This window comes from Bison bison, unplaced genomic scaffold (assembly GCF_000754665.1).
Source record: "Bison bison bison isolate TAMUID 2011002044 unplaced genomic scaffold, Bison_UMD1.0 scf7180017864034, whole genome shotgun sequence".
Lineage (NCBI taxonomy): Eukaryota > Metazoa > Chordata > Mammalia > Artiodactyla > Bovidae > Bison > Bison bison.
This window is the reverse complement of record NW_011494606.1, coordinates 3,390,783-3,398,271: the sequence shown is the minus strand read 5'-3', so window position 1 is coordinate 3,398,271 and position 7,489 is coordinate 3,390,783. Positions and strand designations below refer to the sequence as shown.

Here is a 7,489-nt window from a genome sequence, read left to right as displayed (position 1 = left end):
TCTTAGTTACAGCATGTGGGATCTAGTTCCCCCACCAGGAATCAAACCCAGGCCCCTGCATTGGGTGCAAGGAGACTTAGCCACTGGACCACCAGGGAAGTCCCTGGAGAACAGTGTTCTTTTGCTAATTTTCAGTTAGCATTTGCTGGATAATGGCATTACATTAGGCGCCAGTGATACAAAACCAATTGAGATACACAAATTCCTGGCCCGCATCTCTCAAGATGATGAGAGAGATGAATGAGTAATTATAATTCAGTATAATACGTAATAGATCAGAGCATTATATAGGAACAATCAAAACACCAACCTCATGGTGACAGGTAATCTGAGTTTTATTTTTTGTTTATTGAGATATAATTGACATATAACATTGAGTAAGTTTAAGGTGCCCAAGGATTTGATGTGTTTGTGTATTGCAGTATGACCACCACCATAGTGTTAGCTAACACCTTTATTAAGTCACTGTTCATGTGTGCTTAAGTCACTTGGTTGTATCTGACTCTTAGCGACCCCATGGACTGTAGTCCGTCAGACTAATCTGTCCATGGGATTTTCCAGGAGAGAATAGTAGAGTGGGTTGCCATGCCCTCCTCCAGGGTATCTTCCCAACCCAGGGACTGAACCCATGTCTCCTATGTCTCCTGCATTGCAGGCAGATTCTTTACCCACTGAACCATTGGGGAAGCCCAATCAAGTCATTACCATCGCTATTCTTTTTTTGCAGCTATGCAGCATGCTTTCATGCATTGGAGAAGGAAATGGCAACCCACTCCAGTGTTCTTGCCTGGAGAATTCCAGGGACGGGGGAGCCTGGTGGGCTGCCGTCTATGGGGTCGCATGGATTCGGACACGACTGAAGTGACTTAGCAGCAGCAGCAGCATGCAGGGTCTTAGTTCCTTTGTGTGCGTAGTCGCTTCAGTCTTTTCCAACTCTCTGCGACCCTATGGACCATGGCCTGCCAGGCTCCTCTGTCCATGGGATTCTCTAGGCAAGAATACTGGAGTGGGTTGCCATTTCTTTCTCCATTAGTTCCTTGACCAGGGGTCAAACATGCCATTTCTTTTTTGTAGTGAGCACATTTAAGATCTATTAGCAGGACTTCCCTGGTGGTCCAGTGGCTAAGACTTTGTACTCCCAATGCCGGGGCCCAAGGTTCAATCCCATCCCACATGCCACAGCTAGAGATCCTGCATGCCGCAACTAAGACCCAGTGCAGCCAAGTAAATATATTTTTTTAATCTTAAAAAAAAATTTGTAGCAATTTTGAAGTACATGATACAGTATTATTAACTATAATCACTAGATGTACATGAGATCCCCATCTTCTAGTTACAAGTTGGTACCCTTTGACCAGCATTCCCAAAACCCCTGTCCACCCCACCTCCACCCCCCACCCCCCACATTCTGGTAACCACCATTCTAGTCTCTGTTTCTACAAATTTGGCTTTTTTTGATTCCACAAACAATATTTGTCTTTGTCTGGCTTATCTCACCTAGCATAGTGCACTCAGGGTCCATTCATGTTGTCACAGATGACAGGATTTCCTTCTTTCTAGTAATCTGAGTTCTTAAAGTGAAAGTAGTTTTCCACTAGAGAAGAGAGAGAGGTGCCTTCCAGTCAGGGAACAGTGTGTGTAAAGTCACGGAGGCAGGAAACAGCGGACTTGAGGGGGGCCTTGAGTTGCTGGAGCTAAGGAAAAGGCTGGCAAGGGGACCGTCTGCAAAGGGCCTTCTCCTCAGGCTATTTATTTGGGAGGCAGTTTTAAGCAATGGAAAGCCTTAGAAGCATCAGAATGATCAGATGAAATTTGCATTTCGAAAAATCCATGAGGAGGATGGAAAAGAGAGACACGTTGGGCAAGAGGCTGTGAGGAACTTCTGGGAGTACTCAGGTGAGCTGACCTGGAGAACCAGATGGAGAATCAGGAGGTGGAGGGAGGCTGCAGAATACGATAAAATATCACACTGAATTGCAGAGAGATCAAAGGAATGATTGGGCTTCCCAGGTGGTGCTAGGGGTAAACAACCTGCCTGCCAACGCAGGAGAAGGAGGAGATGTGGATTCGATCCCTGGGTCGGGAAGATCCCTTAGAGAAGGACTCGGCAACCCACTCCAGTATTCTTGCCTGGAGAATCCCATAGACAGAGGAGCCTGGTGGGCTACAATCCACAGAGCTGCTCAGAATCAGACATGACCGAAGTGACTTAGCACTCATGCACAAAGGAATGATTATTCTTAGTGGGTCTTGAAATCAAGTTAATGTGTTACAACCAGCACTTTTTTTTTTTTTTTTTAGTATCATAGAATAAGAAAGCACTAAGTAGAACAGAAAGGAAATATTAGTGTGCACCTTATGAAATAAGATGGGCTTCCCTGGCAGCTCAAACAGTAAAGAGTCTGCCTACAATGCGGGAGACCCCGTTTCAATAGCTGGAAGGGGAAGACCCCCGGAGAAGGAAATGGCAACCCACTCTAGTATTCTTGCCTGGGAAGTCCTGTGGACAGAGGAGCCTTGCAGGCTACAGCCCATGGGGTCGCAGAGTAGGACGTGACTGAAGCGACTTAGCACAGCACGTCTGTGCATGAAACTTTGTTCATCGCTAGTGCGTGTATCACTTTGTGTGTTGGGGGAGGGGGAGTGTACTGAAATGAGAAAACATGTGTTTTTCACTGCGGGTCAAAATCAACTAAGTTTGGAAGCCACTGATCTAGAACACACTAATTGGTGCAAAGCAGAGAGTAGCTGCCAATGGGATTTCCAGGAAAGAAAGATTCCATCTGTGTGAGGCTGTTCAGGATAGCTTCCCAGAGGATTCTGAGGAGTGGGAAGTGGGCTTGAAGAAGGATAGGGTTGGGGTGGGAGAGAAGAGGGCAAGGCACCCAAGGCAGGGAGAAGGAGGCGCATACCTAGCAATCTGGCTGGATTCCTCCGTAGCCTTAGTCTTTCCTAACGGCCTGAAGATGGTTATCTTGAGGAGGCTAACATTTCAGTCCTAGCACAGAAGAGCATCTGCTGACAGCTTATCTTTTCTTCCAGCACTTATGTAAAACCTATCTGTCAAATAACCCATGTGTCTTTTGACCTTCTTTTCAGGGACACCAAGTTCATTCTCAAAACAGCTTACTTGGCTAATAAACCAGGGACATTTTCAATTTTCATGAAAACTCTTAGGGGAAAGACAACTGAATGAGCTGGATCTGGGTTCAAGATTGAGCCTAGAAGCGCATTCATCCAGTCACTTGTCATTTCTAAACGCTGTTTTTTCCCATCATAAAGTGAGCTAATCAGAGCTACCTACTCTTTCTCCCAAACTTGTGAGCATCAAATCAAATGACATAAAGGGTCCAAACCTAAATTACCAGGGATGCAGACAGGTTGCTTTCCCCATTTGCCAGCTGAAGAATAAACATGATCTGGCAACCTTGTCATTCTTGTAGCAGATAAGAGAAGTCATTATTTTATCAGCTGGCACCAGAGTTCCTTTTCAGGAAGGAAGTGTCATTGTTTAGGAAAATACCTTGATAGGCCCCTTGGGGATAGAAGGTGAGGCCCTAAGGACATGGGTGGGGAGGAAAAAACAAAGATAGCTAAATAGCTCTGCCTAAGAATTGAACAAAAATTCAGGAGGAATTCACTGGCAGACCAGTGGTTAGGATTCCATGCTTCCACTGCAGGGGCTTGGGTTCAATCCCTAGTTGGGGAACTAAGATCCCACATGCTGCATGGTGAGGCAAAAAAAAAAAAATAAAAAATAAGTGAAGAATTTGGGGATGAGGAAGAACAAAAGAGAGAGGTAAAAGGAAAACCAAGTAATCTGATCAGAGACTAATGCCCTAGTCTGTAAAAAATTGGGGAAGACTTTTAAGAACAAAGAGATCTCTGGACTGCAGTCCTGCAATTCAGTCCTCTCTCCAGTGTAATCTATCTTCCAAATCTCCAATAAATGTCTGTTACCCAAAGCTGCCTTGTGGGAACAGGGCCAGTGGGCAGCAGAGTAGGGACTGTGTTCAACTTTGGGGGCAATTCTAGGATAGAGATAAAGGTGTGTCCACAGACAGCAAAGAAAGAAATTTAGAGTCAGGTGACACTGAGAAACATCAGTCCAGGTGACACTGCAACTCAGATTGGGACTTGAACCCATGGACTTTGAACTGAGAGCACACTGGGTCTCAGGAATTAATGCTGCTCAGGTTCTTGACGTCTCAGAGCAGAAAGAACTCAGTGAGAGACAAAGTGATACGTAAGAAGTGGATTTATTTAGAGAGAAATATAGACCACAGACAGAGTGTGGGCCATCTCAGAAGGCAAGAGCAGCATCAGAGTACGGGATTGTCAGTTTTTATCAGTTCAGTCGTTCAGTCGTGTCCAGCTGTTTGCGACCCCATGGACTGCAGCACGCCAGTTTTCCCTGTCTATCACCAACTCCCGGAGCTTGCTCAAACTCATGTCCATCGAGTTGGTGGTGCCATCCAATGATCTCACCCTCTGTTGTCCTCCTTTCCTCCTGCCTTCAATCTTTCCCAGCGTCAGGGTCTTTTTAGTTTTTATAGGGGTGGATAATTTCACAGGCTAATGAATGGGAAGATTATTCCAGCTATTTGGCGGAAAGGGTGGAGATTTCCAGGAATTGGGCCTCTGCCCATTTCAAGACCTTTATGGTCAGACTTAGATCTATCTTGGTGCCTGTGGGTGTGTCATTTAACTTGCTATGTTTCAGTGAATGTATACTGAGGCTCAAGGTCTAGTGGAAATTGACTCATCTGCCATCTTGGACCTATTTTGCGCTAAACAATTTATGTTGCTTCCTTGGTCTATGCCATTCTTTTAAAGGTTGTGCCCTACCTCCTGTTTCACAGGGAAGTCATAGAAATCTTGGAGAAGACCTAGGTTTTCCCTATCTTGTGAGATGGGGTTCAAGCCAATCACTTGTACAGTTGAGATGTTAGGATTGATCTCAGAGAGGCAGCAGTGAAAGGTGGCATGAAGCAAGATCTTCATTCCCTGCCCAGGAATTGATCCTGGGAAAACCAGAAATCCTAGCCCCAAAACCAGCAAGGGCTAGAGGCTAGAAGGTAATTTTCCCCTGGATCTTTGCACCCAGTGAAAAATGCATTTATCACTGAAGCAGAAACTGTAAATGCAGGTACAAAGTTTATTGTTAGAGATATAGCATCAAACGACAAGTGGGAGAGCACGGAGAGAAAATTCAGTTGAAACAAGAAAGGCAGAGATGCACAACTGGAGAGAAAGGGTGTGGGTGTTCCCTCTAGTGAGGAGCAGTAAAGAGGCTGTTAAGTCATTTATATAAGGCAGTTCTTCCAGGTCTTTGTCTTCCTTCAGGCCAATCATCTGTTTTCCTTTTTCACACCTGATCTACCGTGCAACCCTCCCCTGGGGGACAAAGATGGACCTTGAAGTGAAGGCTTCTGGGAAGAGCAAGACTTATTATGGCCTAACATTATCCCTTGACTTTTGACCCACAAGGAGCCTTTCTGCACATGTGTAGTGTCTCCTTTGTCCCAAAATAGGGGGGAGGGAGATCCCTTAATCCTTTTTAATTCCAATTCAAACAGGTTTTTGTCCCTCTTTGTCCTTGCCATGACTATTACCTTAAAGTGTTTACAAGAGATAAATGCTGGCTATTTACCCTGTTTTTGTTGTTACTTCCATTTTGGAGGGCAAGCAGGAGGCTGATTGTAAATGTCTCAACTGGAACCCACCTATTGCTTGTCTCAGGAAATGGAAACAGGATATATATAAATATATGTATATATATATATAAATGTCTAACCTGAAGTCCCTCTATTTCCTACATCAGGATTACCCCAGTAGACACAAGAAACCCTTGACTACCCAACTCAATTATCACAATAAACATTTTTCCAGGCTTCTCTCTTGCTGAAGTCAATATTATGTGGCTATTATTGATTGAACTTCAGTCATAATTTACGCATCAAACATACAAGAGGCAGTAAACCAGCTTTTCTCTTTTCTGACTGTATCCTGACCAATATATGCCGCTGTGGGCAGTGCTAGTCTAATACAGATACGTAACTCCTTTCTGACAATCATCTATTGCAGCTGCATGCTATTTAGAGCATCTTTATCATCATCTCATTGAAGGCTAGGTCTTCAAAATAACCCTATGAAGCAGGAAAAGCCTGGGTTCTCAACTGCATGTTAACAATAAGGAAACTGAGGCCCAAAGAATAAAAAATTACATTTTGATTAGCTATGAGAGATAATCTCAGATCCTAAGGAATGTTGGAATCATAGATATGAATGCATGGAAAGTCAAACAACATTAAAGAAGTAAAAATAAGTAAATAAAAATGTAATAGGGACATCACTGATGGTTCATTGGTTAAGACTCCACTCAGGCTTCCCTGGTGGCTCAGACAGTAAAGAATCTGCTTGCAATTCTGAGACCAGGATTTAATCCCTGGTCAGGGGTCAGGGGTCAGGAGGATCCCCTGGAGAAGATGAATGGCAATCCACTCCAGTATTCTTGCCTGGAGAATTCCAAGGACAGAGAAGCCTGGTGGGTTATAGTCCTTGGGGTCACAAAGAGTCACACGACTGAGCAACTAACACTTTCACTTCACTTTCTTCCACTGCAGGGGGCATGGATGCCATCCCTGGTCAGGGAACTAAGATCCCCATCCTGTTCAGCATGGATAATAAATAAATAATTAAAATGTAATCAGATAAGATCAGATCAGTCACTCAGTCGTGTCCGACTCTGCGACCCCATGAATCGCAGCACGCCAGGCCTCCCTGTCTATCACCAACTCCCAGAGTTCACTGAGACTCACCTCCATCGAGTTGGTGATGCCATCCAGCCATTTCATCCTCTGTCGCCCCCTTCTCCTCCTGCCCCCAATCCCTCCCAGCATCAGAGTCTTTTCCAATGAGTCAGCTCTTCGCATGAGGTGGCCAAAGTACTGGAGTTTCAGCTTTAGCATCATTCCTTCCAAAGAAATCCCAGGGCTGATCTCCTTCAGAATGGACTGGTTGGATCTCCTTGCAGTCCAAGGGACTCTCAAGAGTCTTCTCCAACACCACAGTTCAAAAGCATCAATTCTTCGGTGCTCAGCCTTCTTCACAGTCCAACTCTCACATCCATACATGACCACAGGAAAAACCATAGCCTTGACTAGACAAACCTTTTTTGGCAAAGTAATGTCTCTGCTTTTCAATATGCTATCTAGGTTGGTCATAACTTTCCTTCCAAGGAGTAAGCGTCTTTTAATTTCATGGCTGCAGTCACCATCTGCAGTAATTTTGGAGCCCCCCAAAATAAAGTCTGACACTGTTTCCACTGTTTCCCCATCTATTTCCCATGAAGTGATGGGACCGGATGCCGTGATTTTTGTTTTCTGAATGTTGAGCTTTAAGCCAACTTTTTCACTCTCCACTTTCACTTTCATTAAGAGGCTTTTGAGTTCCTCTTCACTTTCTGCCATAAGGGTGGTGTCATCTG

At 44.6% G+C, this 7,489-nt stretch overlaps 1 long non-coding RNA gene across 1 annotated transcript in view; it reads left to right on the top strand.

The window, feature by feature from the left end:
- Window positions 1-1,621: 1,621 nt before the first annotated feature.
- LOC104984657 overlaps window positions 1,622-7,489 on the top strand; it is a 35,267-nt gene continuing 29,399 nt past the window's right edge. Inside the window, exon 1 of the long non-coding RNA XR_824772.1 lies at window positions 1,622-1,896. This is a non-coding gene — a long non-coding RNA (uncharacterized LOC104984657). The remainder of the gene's footprint in view (window positions 1,897-7,489) is intronic.